Consider the following 14,945-nt stretch of genomic DNA (forward strand, 5'->3'; position numbering starts at 1 on the left):
GTGTGTGGCTGCATCAAGCTGTGTGTAGATCCCCAGTACGCAAACTCCAAGTGTCACTACGTGCTGAGGTTCTATCTGTCCCCGGTGTTGCGAAGGATGGGCCTGGTCACATTGCCGCGGAACGCTCCATGCAGTTGGGCGGTGCCGTACCACCTATCCTTCGTGGAGCAGTTTCTGCGGGAAAACACCTTTGACCACCGGTCCATCAGGCAGTGGTCTGCACGGAATGTCCTCAAGGCCCGACGGGAAAAGGAAACGGTGGATCATGTCGGATGGTTCCCCAAGCAGACTGTCAAAGTCATTTGGCGGAATGCCTCATCACCAGAACTTTCAAACAAGCACCAAGACGTAGCTTGGCTGGTGGTGAGAAGGGCCCTCCCCGTCAGATCCTTCCTGCACACCCGAAGTCTCGCCCCCTCCGCACAGTGCCCCCGCGTTGGCTGTGGTGGGGAAGAGATGGTCGCCCACCTCCTCCTGGAATGTGCCTTTGCAAAGCAGGTGTGGAAAGAGATGCAGTGGTTTTTGTCAAGGTTCATCCCAAGCAGCTCTGTCACACAGGAGTCTGTGCTCTACGGGCTGTTCCCAGGGACGCACACCGAGACAAACATCAACTGCTGCTGGAGGACTATCAATTCGGTGAAAGACGCCCTTTGGTCTGCCCGAAACTTGCTGGTCTTCCAGTGCAAAGAGTTGTCCACCACCGAATGTTGCAGACTGGCACATTCCAAGGTCCAGGACTGCATGCTGAGGGACGCACTAAAGCTTGGGGCAGCCGCAGCAAAGGCTCAATGGGGAAAGACCACAGTGTAAGGTTCCCCCACCAAGCTGGACTGAGGGGCTGGATCCATGGGAAACCCCTCGAACTGTATCGTTAATATTCTCAATTGCTGTAAATGTAAAACTGTAATTGATATGACAATTGTGAAACAGAAGGGTTGGGAAGAAACTCATGACAGTATTGAAGGAAACTGATCTCCCTTGCAATGTTTGTATTTTTTGGTGCTGTTTGGAAACTGTTTGGCAATGTAATTTTTACAGATGTTTATGAATAAAGTATATTTTGGAAATAAAAAAAAAAGAGAAGAAAACAGCTGCTAAGAAGGGCGCCAAGAAAGCCTTAAATAAACCGTCAGCAAAGGGCGGCAAGAGGCGCAGAAAGTCGAGGAAGGAGAGTTACTCCATCTACATCTTCTTTTCTTTTGGGCCTCCTTATCTCGAGAGACAATGGATACGCGCCTGGAGGTGGTCAGTGGTTTGTGAAGCAGCGCCTGGAGTGGCTATAAAGGCCAATTCTGGAGTGACAGGCTCTTCCACAGGTGCTGCAGAGAAATTTGTTTGTTGGGGCTGTTGCACAGTTGGCTCTCCCCTTGCGCCTCTGTCTTTTTTCCTGCCAACTACTAAGTCTCTTCGACTCGCCACAATTTAGCCCTGTCTTTATGGCTGCCCGCCAGCTCTGGCGAATGCTGGCAACTGACTCCCACGACTTGTGATCAATGTCACACGATTTCATGTCGCGTTTGCAGACGTCTTTATAACGGAGACATGGACGGCCGGTGGGTCTGATACCAGTGGCGAGCTCGCTGTACAATGTGTCTTTGGGGATCCTGCCATCTTCCATGCGGCTCACATGGCCAAGCCATCTCAAGCGCCGCTGACTCAGTAGTGTGTATAAGCTGGGGATGTTGGCCGCTTCAAGGACTTCTGTGTTGGAGATATAGTCCTGCCACCTGATGCATCTCCATCTACATCTACAAAGTGATGAAGCAGGTTCACCCCGACACCGGCATCTCCTCCAAGGCCATGAGCATCATGAACTCGTTTGTGAACGATATTTTCGGGCGCATCGCGGGTGAGGCTTCCCGCCTGGCCCATTACAACAAGCGCAGCACCATCAGCTCCCGGGAGATCCAGACCGCCGTGCGCCTGCTGCTGCCCGGGGAGCTGGCCAAGCACGCCGTGTCGGAAGGGACAAAGGCGGTGACCAAGTACACCAGCTCCAAGTAAAACTGCACAATGGACTGAAAAACATCCCAAACACAACGGCTCTTTTAAGAGCCACCCACAATCTCTCTGAAAAAGCTACAACATCATCTCAATGGTATCGATTTGTTTTTTTTTATGAAGAGTCTGGAACTTTCTAATTGCCTTTCTGATCTCTGTTTTAACCCCATGGATTCTGGGTGATTCACTTTCACTGTTGAGATCTTTGTGTCTCTACTTAATAATGCCGTGTAAATTAATTACTCATCACTGACCGCAAGTGTGCTTGGATCTCGGACGCGTTCATATTCGACCCCTTTCCTGTATCTCGTTAATAAAAGCTGACAGATCAGTTCTCAGTCACTTGTTTCCCTTGTTGAAGCTCGGCCTCAATAATTAATAAGTACATTATCTGGAAACCCCGCTGTTGTAGGAACCCTCAGTATCACATTTCAACACCTGACAGTAAAAATCTTCTCTCCGCTTTTGTCTCCCACAAATAGGTTCAATCTGGAATCAGTGATGCGGTATCTTGACAAAGATTGATCTGAAATGTGTCAGCTTGCAGAATGCTGTGAATGAGACTTTCTGCCTCCGCTAACAGACTGTTTCAAAAAGGACTGAGAATAAACCCGAATAGATACCGGATTGTAAAAGTGTATCTGGAACTTGTGACAAAATGTAGAATAATACAAGAGGAGAAAGATTTTAAATTTTTTTGCTGTAAAATGAAATTGCCTGTTAATGCGATATTCTATATTGAAGCTGCTCCTTGTTTTACAGATATATTAGCGGGCTTTTCAAATTAAAAAAATCGGTTGGAGTCTGACAATTTAGCGCCGTTATTTTCCGCCGTTATTCAGCGTGGAATCTCCGGATTGGTGAATTAAGCAGCTCTGGGATTGGAAACATGAACCACATCATGAGATGCAGTAACAGAGTGACCAATCAGCAGCCTCCACCACTACCATCCCAGCCCAGAGGGACCAATGTCAGCGGATTTCAGCATTCTTTGTGAAAGTATTTGTGAGATTGTGGCCTGAGCAGACTGCCAAAGTCATTTGGCGGAATGCCTCATCACCAGAACTTTCAAACAAGCACCAAGATGTAGCTTGGCTGGTGGTGAGAAGAGCCCTCCCCGTCAGATCCTTCCTGCACGCCCGGAGTCACACCCCCTCTGCACGATGCCCTCGAAGTGGCTGTGGTGGGGAAGAGACAGTTGCCCATCCTCGTTCTGGAATGTGTCTTTGCAAAGCAGGTGTGGAAAGAGATGCAGTGGTTTTTGTCGAGGTTCATCCCAAGCACCTCTGTAACACAGGACTCTGTGCTCTGCGGGCTGTTCCCAGGGACGAACTCCGAGACAAACATCAACTGCTGCTGGAGAACTATCAATTCGGTGAAAGACACCCTTTGGTCTGCCCGAAACGTTCTGGAATTCCAGCACAAAGAGTTGTCCAGGACCGAATGTTGCAGACTGGCATATTCCAACGTCCAGGACTACGTGCTGAGGGACGCACTAAAGCTTGGGGCAGCCGCAGCAAAGGCTCAATGTGGAAAGATCACAGTGTAAGGTCCCCCCAGCAAAGTGAACGGAGGGGCTGGACCAATGGGAAACCCCTCAACTGTATCCAGAAAATATTTGGTTTGCTGTAAAATGTACGTAGCATGTAAAATGAAATGGAAGGGTTGTGAGGCAACTCACTCCTGTATTGAAAGAAACTGATCTCATTTGCACTCCTTGTATTTTTCGACTTTGTGCTTTTTGGAACTGTTTGGTAATCTATTTTTTTAATAGTTTTTTATGAATAAAGTATACTTTGGAAATTTAAAAAAAGTGTCTGGAAGAGGGGCAGCTGCTGCAAAGTCTCAATGAGGAAAAAACATTGTGTAAGGTTCTCCCACCAAAGTGAACTGAGGGATGGACCCATGGGAAACCCCTCGGGCTGTATACACTGAATATGGGTTTGCTGTAAAATGGAAGGGTTGTGAGGAAACTCACTCCTGCATCAAAGAAAACTGATTTCCTTTGCACTTTTTGGGATGTCAACTTGGTGTTATTTTGAACTGTTTTGTACTGTATTTTTTTACAGACTTTTATGAATAAAGTATATTTTGGGGGAAAAGAGGAAGAGGAAAAGACCAGCGGGAAAGCTCGGGCCAGGGCCAAGGCCAAGTCTCACTCCTCCCGGGCTGGACTGCAGTTCCCGGTGGGCCGTGTTCACAGGCTCCTGAGAAAGGGCAACTATGCTGAGCGTGTGGGTGCCGGAGCCCCGGTCTATCTGGCTGCTGTGCTCGAGTATCTGACCACTGAAATCCTCGAGCTGGCCGGTAACTGGGCCCGGGACAACAAGAAGACCCGCATCATCCCCAGACACCTGCAACTGGCCGTCCGCAACGACGAGGAGCTCAACAAGCTGCTGGGAAGGGAGGCCATCGCTCAGGGTGAGGTGCTTCCTAATATCCAGGCCGTGCTGCTACCCAAGAAAACCAGCGCTCAGAGCTCCCAGAAAAATTAAAGCGGCCAAAATGTCATCTAATAAACCAAAGGCTCTTTTCAGAGCCACCCACAGTCTCTGTGAAAGGGTTGGTTACTGTCAGGAGGGAGTCAGAGATGGAGTTATTGTAATGGTGCATTGACCAGTTTCACATCTGTCCAGGTGTGTTTTCCGTTCCCTCTCTGGATTTCGCTCTGCTCCTCTGCTCACACATCCCCCTGCACCCTTCCCCCGCCCTACCCCCCACCCCCAATTAAATGAAGAACTGAACTATATGATGTCAATCAACAATTTAATAAATGCCGCCACCTTCAATTTCATAAATTTGGAGACCCTCTCGGTGCATTAATGATAAGTGGTTTGGTGCTGATGAATTAATTTAATAATGGAAGTTTCTGGGTCAATTCTGGTCTGTTTTTCATTGAGACAGTTTGAATTCTTTTTTTTCTCTCCGGTGATCTGAGCGCCGCTTCTCAATGAGAATTTGCTCCCGGAACAAAGTGCAGGAAGGAAGAGGCCATTCTCGAGCTGTGTGTGGACAAGGTAAGGGAGACAGAACGGGAAGATTCTGCTATTGAAAATCATTGTTGTTTTCTGTCCTCAAACCTGTAATGCACGTTCCTGGTTTGGCTTTAGTTTCACACTGTTTGTTGTTCTTGAACAGTGAATAGAGGAAATAGAGCCGGGCAGTAGGGATGTGGGCAGTTATGCGAACAACAACTATTGCTGTCACTCGGTGAGAAGTATCGAGGAAATATTTTAAACAGCGGCTGTCGATTTCGGTTGAATGGTTGGTCCAATGAGAAACAAGGAAATGGCAGAGACTTTGAACAAGTATTTTAACTCAGTCTTCATGGTAGAAAACACTAAAAGCATCAAAAGAATAGTATAAAATCAAGGGGAAAAGGAGGGAAGGAACTTGAAACGATCATTGTCGCTGGAAAAAATGTATGAGGAAAACTAATGGGACTAAAATCTGACAGATCCCCTAGACCTGATGGCCTGCATCCCAGAGTTTAAAAGAAATGGCTCCAGCCATAGTGGATGCGTTGGTTGTAATCTTCGTCAATTCACGAGATTCTGGAACAGTGCCAGTGGATATTAAAACCACAAATGTAAAACCCCTATTCAAAAAGCAGGTAATGATAGGCCTGCTAGCCTAATGTCTGTCATTGGGAAAATGCTGGAATCCATGATTAAGTAAGTGGTAGCAGAACATTCAGAAAATTAAAGTACAATCATGCAGAGTCAACATGGATTTATTAAAGGGAAACCATGTTTGACAAAATTATTAGAGTTCTTTGAGGATGTAACAAGCAGGGTATATGGAGGGGAACCAGTCGATGGAGTGTATTTGGATTTTAAAGGCGTTCGATAAAGTGCCATGTAAAAGGTTACAACACAAGATAAGAGCTCATGGTGTTCAGGTGTAATATATTAGCACGGATAGAGGATTGGCTAACTAACAAGAAACAGAGAATTGGGTTAAATGGGTCATTTTTCAGGTTGGCAAACTAATTAGTGGGGTGCCACAGGGATTGGTGTTGGGGCCTCAACTACTTACAATCTATATTAATAACTTGGATGAAGGGATCGAGTGTATTGTAATCAAATTTGCTGGGGATACAAAGATAGGTGGGAAAGCAAGTTGTGAGGAGGACACAATGAGTTTGCAAAGGGATAAAGACAGGTTAAGTATGTGGACAAAAATTTGGCAATGAAGTATAATGTGGGAAAATGTGAGGTTATCCACTTTGGTATGACGTATAGAAAAGCAGAATATTATTTAATTAGAGAGAGAATGCAGAATGCTGTGGTACAGAGGGATCTGGGTGTCCTCATATATGAATCACAAAATGTTAGCATGAAAACACAGCAAGTAATTAGGAAGGCAAATGGAATGTTGGTGTTTATTGCAAGGGGGATGGGGTATAAATGTGCAGGTTGTTGGTTCGACCACACCTTGAGTGTTGCATGCAGTTTTGGTCTCCTTATTTAAGGAGAGATATATTTGCATTGGAGGTAGTTCAGGCAAGTACCACTAGGTTGATTTCTGGGATAAAGGTGTTGTGTTATGTGGAAAGGTTGACCTGGTTGTGGTGCACTCATTGGAGTTTAGAAGAATGAGAGTCAATCTTATTGAAATACATAAGATTCTGAGGGGGCTTGACAAGGTATTTGCTGAAATGATGTTTCCCCTCATGAGGGAATCGAGAACTATGGGGGAACAGTTTCAAAATAAGGAGTCTCTCATTTTAGATGGAGTTGAGGAGGAATTTCTTCTCACAAAGGGCTGCTATTCTTTGGAATTATCTACCCAAGAGGATGGTGGAGGTTGGTCATTGAATATATTCAAGGTTGAGTTAGACTGACTTTTGATCTACAAGGGAATAATTGGTTATAGGGGCAGGCAGGATAGTGGAGTTGAGGCCATGATTTGATCTGCCATGATCTTATTGAATGGTGGAACAGGCTCGAGTGGCAGAATAGCCTAATCCTGCTCCTAGTTATTATGTTCTTATGCTATAATGCCAGATGGAAATAAAAATATGACAGAGACTGCAATCTGAAGACAACAGAAGGCAGGTCCCTCCCTCTCTCACACACACACATGCAGAGTCCCAGAGACCCATGGGAGTAGCTCAACCCTCAAGACAGAAGACCAGCGAAACAAGTTTGAAAGTGTGCACTGGTCCCCAACAAGAACTGCAAGCCATAACAGCAATCAAAGACTTTACATCAAACCCAAAGCCAGCAACTGAACTCCAGCTATTGCTTCAAATCTTTTCTCCTTTTCCGTTTCTATTTGTGTGTCTGTTTATCACATATGCACGCTAGCGTGGTTGTGCTGCGTATCTTTATTCATTTTAACTGAATTAGATTTTTAAGGTTAATAAACTTACACTGTTCTTTTTTAAATCTGAGAAAACATGCCTGGTTGATTTCTTTGCCATTAGAATTAGGGAGTAGTGAAGCTAAAACATGGTGTTTTAAAAAGTGAAACCCTGTTACAGGTAAGGAAGAGGCTGAGAGGGGGAGCCTTTCTCACCTGGTCGTAACAATGACTTTTCTAGCTTCTACCTCAATTGATCTTGAGTTACAGAGATATTTTTCTTTCTCCCTGTAGGCAAAAACTTGAAGGAACCTGAAGGAAGGTGGTGATTCCCCAGCACAAGGAAAAGTGCAGTCCACTCCTTCTAACACAGAGTAGGTACATTATCACACCCAGAGCACAGAGACACAGACAGGCCATGAGTTCCACAGGCACAGAGAGCAGAAGTAGTCAGACTCGCACTGATCCCAAGTTCCAGAGACACATTTTCAATCCAGCAGACAATCAAACAATGCAGGAGAGGCAGAAGTTGTTTCCAATTCACCCCAACTCAGTACTGCTGAAAGGTAGGTCTATCAATCTCAGTTCAAAATCACACCCACCATCAGATTGAAAGGCACCGGATTAATCCCACAAAAGTGCAGCCTAAGCTACAAATTAAATATCAGGTAGAGCAGCTGATGGAAAGGTACAGAATGAATCCTTAGATTCCTTAGAGGCGGCACAGTGGCGCAGTGGTTAGCACCGCAGCCTCACAGCTCCAGCGACCCGGGTTCAATTCTTGGTACTGCCTGTGTAGAGTTTGCAAGTTCTCCCTGTGTCTGCGTGGGTTTCCTCCGGGTGCTCCGGTTTCCTCCCACATGCCAAAGACTTGCAGGTTGATAGGTAAATTGGCCATTATAAAATTGCCCCTAGTGCAGGTAGGTGGTAGGGAAATGTTGGGATGTGGTAGGAATATGGAATTAGTGCAGGATTAGTATAAATGGGTGGTTGATGGTTGGCACAGACTCGGTGGGCCGAAGGGCCTGTTTCAGTGCTGTATCTCTAAATAAATAAATAAAATAAATGTAGCCCAGACTGCAGACTCAGTGACAGATTACAATGTAGTACAAACATCTCATACAGTATCAAAAATAAAGTTATAGTATTATGTCAATTAGTGCACACTGCACTACTCATTTCATACCAGTCCAATAATCTCTGTAAGAGCTGTAACGAAAGATAGAGTATCAATTCAATGATTCTAATTGTACTGAGCACACCATTTGTGAGTTTGAAACATATGCCATCATTCACAAATGTGTTTAGAGTTACAGACTAAATATTAGTCCAAAACAGATAGCAATGAGGAAAAACCTCTTTACTCAGAGCGTTGTTAAACATTTGGAATTCTGTACCCCAGAGGGCTGTGGAAGCTCAGTCATTGAGTATGTTTAAAGCAGAGAGTGACAGATTTCTAAATACAAATGACATAAGGGGATATGAGGATAGTGTGTGAAAAAGGCATTGAAGTGGATGATCAGCCATGATCATCTTGAATGGCAGAGCATGCTCAATCGGCTGAATGTCCTGCTCCTATGATCCTATGTTCCTAAAACTCTCACACCACAACTCAATAAAACACACAGTTAAAATGTGATCCATATTTTGAAATACAAATGAGGCAAGCAAATCGTGACACATCATGGCATTAAACAAATAGTTCTCAATACCATCACTGAGATACATATTAAGTGCAGGTACAGAGGAATCCTGTAACAGAATTTCATAGATACACAATGTATCACATTTGCAGACAATGGCAGTAGCTGAGAGATACAAAATTAATCCCACTGTAGCTGACTGTCCCAGAAACAGACACATAAAAAATGAATTGTAACACACATTCAGTACCAGAGACTGCCAAATGCAGAATGAGCCCTGGATGTGCACATGCAGAGAGTGTACCAGAAATTGACTGACACTGAATGAGACCCAGACTCATATGCAGTACCAGAGACTAACAGCTGAAGAATAAAACCAACATTCACTTCCAGTACCAGAAAATAACATATGCATAACAGATATCACTCATGTACAGTAGCAGAGATTGACAAACAACAGAATGCAGCTTGACAGTAGCGAAGGTGCGAGAGCGAGCTTACAGCTGGGAAGTCAATTTCAGTGGAAGTTTAAAGGTTAATTCCCTTTTGTTTTCGGAGGACCAGGGGACTGCTGGGTCAGTAAAAACTATATATTTGGGTGGTTTATAATCTCTTTCTTTTAGTTTTGGTGACTGCAGCTTGACAGTAGCGAAGGTGCGAGAGCGGGCTTACAGCTGGGAAGTCAATTTCAGTGGGAGTTTAAAAGTTAATTCCCTTTTGTTTTCGGAGGACCAGGGGACTGCTGGGTAAGTAAAAACTATATATTTGGGTGGTGGCTGTACCCGATACACTACACGTGTCGTGTCTCCCACCCACCCTCCTCCTCTAACAAAAAAAAAAGGACTTCTCGGCCTTTTGGCTAAGATCAAGTGTAGTATCTGTTCTTATCAGTGCTTATTTGATTGAGAAGAGACCATGATCATTGCCTTTTGATCCTGGGGAAGCTTTGAGTAAAATGGCTATAACCAATTTTCGAGCTTCGGGCCAGGGAGTGCGGAACACCGTTCGGGTGGTCGTGAAGGACAAGGAAGGAGATGCACCGGTTGATCGCACCTTCTTCATCAAGAAAATTCTCTTCGATTGCTGCGGATTTCAAGCGACGGATGTCTTCTGCCTGCAGGATTTCCCCAGCAGTGGATACTTTGACGTGACGTTCCGGAACGTGGCGGGATGCATCAAGTTCCTGAAGGCGTTCAAGGAGAAAGGGGACCGGGCGCCACTGTCGATCCTCACAGCGGAGCCGCTCTTCACACTTCCGTCACAACGGGACCGGGTGGTGACAATTCACCTCTACAACCCCCATGTTCCGGTGGTGGATGTACTCACCTTTCTCGCCAGGTATGTCGAGGTGGCCAGCACTGATGTCAAGGACCCCTTTGGGATCTGGACCAGCAAGCGGCAGGTCAAGGTGACCTTGAAGGTAGATCCCAGTGGAGCCATCATCCACCCTCCCTCCAGCTTCGCTATCGGGGGAAGTCGAGGCTTCTTGGTCTACGCTGGGCAGCCCAGAGTTTGCCGCACCTGTGGCAAATCTGGTCACATGGCAGCCAACTGCAGCACGGTTGTTTGCAAGAACTGCAAGGAGGAAGGCCATCAGACCAAGGACTGTAAGCAGACTAAGTGTTGCAACTTGTGCGGTGCGGCAGGCCATCTCTACAAGACCTGCCCCAAACGTTGCCTCAGCTATGCTCAGGCAGCAAGGTCCAAGGAAAGGCCGCGAGAAGGTTCGACGAAGGCGTCCGCTGTTCGAAAGGAGACCAGCAACCTTCTCCGCAGTGAGGAACTTCAACCTGAGAAGGAAGGGGAGGCAGCTGAAACCAACGACCCAGCACCTACCCAGCGCCTGGAAACCCCTCCTCCACAGACAGAATCAATGGAGGAGGAGGCAGCAGATGGACAAACAGGTCAGTGGCAAGTGGTCCAGAGGAAAACCACAAGGAAAAAACATCCCAAAGCCACCACCCAAACCAGTGGCAAGAGGAGGCTCTCTTCTGAATCAGACTGCAACAACTCCTCTTCACTGGACGGGGAAATGCTGGAACGACAGCCCCTTCAAAAGAGGTGGCAGAACTCCGAGATGGATGATAAAGCATCCCAGCCCCCGGGCACTGGAAGCTGTGATGGGCCCGGCGTGCCCCAACCCCAATGCCCCACATGTAACGACGTGGCCAACGCATCTCAGCTCCGGGACACCGGGAGCAAAGACACGTCTGGCGCACCTGAGCTCCGGGAGACCGGGAGCTGTGATGTTTTCGAGGAGGAACAGATGGAAGCAGCTGAGGACAACCCAATCCTCTCTGCCTACAAGACCCCCCCGATGTCACCCGAGCGGCACAAACCCTGCATGAAAAATCAGGAGGGGTTTCTGAGCCCAACCAACGTGAAACTGCTTGCGCACACGATGGGTATGCAGGAACATCCCGAAGGACTGGGACTAGCGAGGACAAATGGTATGCAAAGCAACAACTAATTTTTAGTAAAAAATGGGTGGAACAATTGCTTCCATTAATGTGCGTAGCATTAAATCTACTACGCGATGTGTTTCAACCTTGGATTACCTTGCCAAGGTCAAAGCTGACCTACTGTTTCTGCAGGAGTGTGCAATACCACACCTCAGCACCTACAGGCAGTGGTCGCGATGGTGGTCCCACGGGCCATCGATCTGGTCGGGGGGTAATGACTGCCGTTCCTCCGGCCTGGGTATTCTGCTGCGGGGAGGTAACTTCACCATCTCCGAAGTTAAGGAGGTGGTGGGCGGCCGCCTCCTCGTAGCAGACGTGATGTACAACAACGCTCCGCTCCGGTTGATCAACGTGTACGCCCCGGTACAACGCAGCGAGCGGCTGACCGTCTTCCAGCAGCTCCCACTGCTGCTGGCGACATCCAGGCCATCATCCTAGGTGGTGACTTCAACTGCATCATCGATGCCGCTGGACGATCCGGCAGTGACGACAGCAAACTGGACGCCACGTCCAGATTCCTAATAGAAACAGTTAAAGATGCCAAACTGCACGACGTCTTCAGCAAACCTGCAGACGGAGCGCAGCGCAGATACACATGGTCAAGATCGGACGGGTCTGCCCGTTCCAGGATTGACTTCCTGTTTGTGTCCCGTGCTGTCACGGTTGGATCCACCGACGTCAAGCCGGTGTTCTTCTCCGACCACTGCCTCTTACTGGCCGACTGTCACTTACAGGACGACCAGCGGGTTGGCAGAGGGACGTGGAAGCTCAATGCGACACTGCTGACCCCAGAGAACGTTGAGGAACTCAAAAGGGATTACAAAGGTTGGAGGACCGTGAAACCCCTCTTTGAGTCTCCAGTTCACTGGTGGGAAGCGATTAAGGAGAACATCAAGAGGTTCTTCATCCACAAAGGTGTTCAGAAGGCGAGAGAGAGACAGAGGGAACTGTCCCGACTCCAGAAAATTATGCAAAATCTACTCCGGTTGCAGTCAATGGGGGTCGAGGTCAAGGAGGACCTCCAAGAGGTGAAGAGCCAGCAGGCCTCGCTCTTAGCCAAGGAGGCCTCCAAGATCATCTTCCGGTCCAGAGTCCGCTCCATCGAGCAGGATGAGACGTGCTCGCGTTACTTCTTCCAAAAGGTACACAGAGAGAGCTCTTTTATCAGCAGCCTGAAGGAAGAAGATGGCTCGGTAACGTCTTCGCAGTCCGACATATTAAGGATCAGCAAATCCTTTTATGCTGGGCTGTATGACGCGAAGCCCACAGACAGCAGAGCCTCCCAGTCCTTCCTGTCATCTATTACAGAGGTCTTAGATGACAGCAGGAGGGAGAGACTGGACAAGCCGCTAATTCTGGACGAGCTGACAAAGGCCGTCGAGTCTTTCGAGACGAGTAAAACTCCCGGGAGCGACGGCTTACCGGTCGAGTTGTACTCGGCCCTGTGGGACTGGGTCGGCCCGGACCTGCTGGAAGTATACGAGAGTATGCTCCTGGCCGGCAGCATGTCAGAATCCATGAGAAAAGGCATCATCACCCTCATTTACAAGCAGAAGGGGGAGAGGGCAGAAATCAGAAATTGGCGGCCCATCTCACTGCTTAATGTTGATTACAAGATTCTGTCCAAAGTCATAGCCAGTCGAGTCAAGTCTGCTCTGGAGTTGGTGATTCACCCTGATCAGACCTATACTATACCAGGCAGGACAATCTCTGATAGCATTGCGCTACTCAGGGATATGATCACCTATGTACGGGACAGGAGGGTGGACACCTGCCTCATCAGCCTGGATCAGGAGAAGGCTTTTGACAGGATATCGCACACCTACATGATGGACGTGCTTTCCAAAATGGGGTTTGGGGAGGGAATCTGCAATTGGATCCAACTGCTCTCCACAAACATCAGGAGCGCAGTCTCAATCAACGGGTGGGAATCGGAAAGTTTCCCGATCAAATCTGGAGTCAGACAGGGCTGCCCTCTGTCCCCGGTCTTGTTTGTTTGCTGTATTGAACGCTTTGCTGAGTCTATTAGGAAGGATGCGAGCATAAGAGGGGTGACAATCCCAGGCAGCGGAGGCACTCAGGTCAAAACCTCCCTGTACATGGATGACGTCGCCGTTTTCTGCTCGGATCCGCTGTCCGTGCGCAGACTGATGAGCATCTGCGACCAGTTCGAACTGGCCTCGGGAGCCAAAGTTAACCACGGCAAGAGTGAGGCCATGTTCTTTGGCAACTGGGCTGACCGATCCTTTGTCCCCTTCACCGTCAGGTCAGACTACCTGAAGGTGCTGGGGATATGGTTCGGAAGGGCCGGGGCGTGCACCAAAACATGGGAGGAGCGAGTAGCCAAGGTACGACAAAAGTTGGGCATGTGGGGGCAGTGATCTCTCTCCATTGTGGGTAAGAACCTGGTCATCAGGTGCGAGGCCCTCACGTTGTTGCTCTACGTGGCGCAGGTCTGGCCCATACCCCACTCCTGCGCCGTGGCAGTCACCCGAGCCATTTTCCGGTTCGTCTGGGGATCTAAAATGGACCGGGTCCGGAGGGACACGATGTTCAAATCTCTGGACAAGGGCGGGAAAAATGTACCCAACGCGGCCCTCATCCTGATGACCACCTTCGTGTGCGGCTGCATCAAGCTGTGTGTCGATCCCCAGTACGCAAACTCCAAGTCTCACTACGTGCTGAGGTTCTATCTGTCCCCGGTGTTGCGAAGGATGGGCCTGGTCACATTGCCGCGGAACGCTCCGTGCAGTTGGGCCGTGCCGTACCACCTATCCTTCGTGGAGCAGTTTCTGCGGGAAAACACCTTTGACCACCGGTCCATCAGGCAGTGGTCTGCACGGAATGTCCTCAAGGCCCTACGGGAAAAGGAAACAGTGGATCATGTTGGATGGTTCCCCGAGCAGACCGTCAAAGTCATTTGGCGGAATGCCTCATCACCAGAACTTTCAAACAAGCACCAAGACGTAGCTTGGCTGGTGGTGAGAAGGGCCCTCCCCGTCAGATCCTACATGCACACCCGAAGTCTCGCCCCCTCCGCACAGTGCCCCCGCGTTGGCTGTGGTGGGGAAGAGACGGTCGCCCACCTCCTCCTGGAATGTGCCTTTGCAAAGAAGGTGTGGAAAGAGATGCAGTGGTTTTTGTCAAGGTTCATCCCAAGCAGCTCTGTAACACAGGAGTCTGTGCTCTCTGGGCTGTTCCCAGGGACGCACACCGAGACAAACATCAACTGCTACTGGAGGACTATCAATTCGGTGAAAGACGCCCTTTGGTCTGCCCGAAACTTGCTGGTCTTCCAGCGCAAAGAGTTGTCCACCACCGAATGTTGCAGACTGGCACATTCCAAGGTCCAGGACGACGTGCTGAGGGACGCACTAAAGCTTGGGGCAGCCGCAGCAAAGGCTCAATGGGGAAAGAGCACAGTGTAAGGGTCCCCCACCAAGCTTGACTGAGGGGCTGGATCCAAGGGAAACCCCTCGAACTGTATCGTTAAAATTCTCAATTGCTGTAAATGTAAAACTGTAATTGACAT

At 48.3% G+C, this 14,945-nt stretch overlaps 1 pseudogene; it reads left to right on the top strand.

The window, feature by feature from the left end:
- The first annotated feature begins 9,790 nt into the window (after positions 1-9,790).
- LOC137350744 (U2 spliceosomal RNA) lies at positions 9,791-9,899 on the top strand (annotated as a pseudogene).
- Positions 9,900-14,945: the final 5,046 nt, after the last annotated feature.

The sequence above is a fragment of the Heterodontus francisci genome, chromosome 35 (genome assembly GCF_036365525.1).
Source record: "Heterodontus francisci isolate sHetFra1 chromosome 35, sHetFra1.hap1, whole genome shotgun sequence".
NCBI classification, from domain to species: Eukaryota; Metazoa; Chordata; class Chondrichthyes; order Heterodontiformes; family Heterodontidae; genus Heterodontus; species Heterodontus francisci.